Source organism: Echinococcus granulosus, assembly GCF_000524195.1.
Source record: "Echinococcus granulosus chromosome Unknown EG_S00215, whole genome shotgun sequence".
Classification (NCBI taxonomy): Eukaryota; Metazoa; Platyhelminthes; class Cestoda; order Cyclophyllidea; family Taeniidae; genus Echinococcus; species Echinococcus granulosus.
This window is the reverse complement of record NW_020170595.1, coordinates 33061-34717: the sequence shown is the minus strand read 5'-3', so window position 1 is coordinate 34717 and position 1657 is coordinate 33061.

Below are 1657 nucleotides of genomic sequence, written 5' to 3'. Positions count from 1 at the left end.
CCTCCTGTTTCTAAACGTTATTTCTAACAATGTTTACATCCCCTAATTTAAAACACAACGATCTATATATCTGACTAGATGTAAGTATTTTATTTGCCCTATCTCCTCTGATAATGCAACTACACTGCTATCAGTTACCTAATAAATTAGGCTGATACTGCTCTCTTTGGCAAAAGCCTAACATTTGATTACTGGTTATGCCTACGTCAATAGGAATTACCCATTTGTAGTAGAAAAGTCGATAAATAGAGGAGGATTTAAGAAGCTTCTACTCAGATTCATTTATACGGCACGGGTAGCCCCAGGATTCTCCGTCAACGTTACACTTCTCATTTCTAATTCCGGATTTTAGACACTTTGTCATGTCCTTTTTAAGAGGTGGTCATACGGAACAATCGTGTTTACTTTTACCTTATTGATGCAAATGCAGAAAAAACTTCCTCATATAATGTAGATATCAACCGCTCTTTTGATCAAGCAGTTAATCCAGTAGTTCAAGCAAGGTTGGGAAAATTATCAATTTATACAATTGTTTTGTACTCACAGCACTTTTAGGGAAGCGAAAAACCACAAGAGATGATGGGTCCTCTGGTGTTTCAACAACACGAGACTCCCATAGAAGTGCATCTGCTTCTGTATAAAAAGGTAAATACACATTTAAATATCTTCTTATGCGTCAATATGCAAGTGCTCAGATCGTTTTGTAAGCAAAGACAGTAGTAGTTCGTCAACACACTATCACTTTTAGGCGCCTTCTATTAGTATTTTCGGAAATATCTAGTCACTACATCTACAATGAGTGCATCATTGCCGCTTTCATTGCGGGGTGAGATCTGGGCTTAATTTATTTATTCATAGGACGTTGAGGCATCATCCGTGGTAATGAGCTATAGCGATTGGGTTTGTGCAGTTTTCGCCGTCTCATAAAAGCTAAGTCATGCATACCAAATTGTACAAATCAAATTCATGCCCATTTGAATTCATGACCCATTGATAAAAAAATTTACAGTGTAACCTTAAAAGCCACGTCGCTAGAATCACCAATTTTATGGGGTCATAGCATAAGGTGGCATAGCTGATGAGAAGTACAGTTAAAACCAAAGGATAAGTGGGCATCTCAGCAAAGCACAACAGCAATAGCACTGCAAGGGTTAATGACTGGCGAAGAGCTTTGTGTGCTTTTACATAATCGTGGACTTGTTTTTAGGGGCGTGATTTGTCGATTCGGTGATGTAATTTGAAGGAGTAAGTAAAAATAGGGAAATCACACTATCACATTCACATCTGCTTTAATTATCCTAGGAATGCTTGACTACAAGTTTAGCACATACAACAATGTTTTAGGAAACAATCCGCTCATTTTCAAGGAGAAAATTTTTACGATTGTATTGGTCTTATTTATCACTTACGAGGGCCTAAATTATTTTAATAGTGCTTAGATTTCACTTAATGCTTAATGAGTCAATACATAGATTGAGATATTTACAAGTTGTAATATTTTAGTCAACCTAGACATACATGTCACTTTATTCTAATGAGCTGATCTACTTACCGTTTTTGCACACACTTAAGTTCACTCAGGCATATTTATATAATTGAAGTCGTTTACACAACTATATGCAGCCACAATTCATATTGTTTAAAATAATTGTAGTGA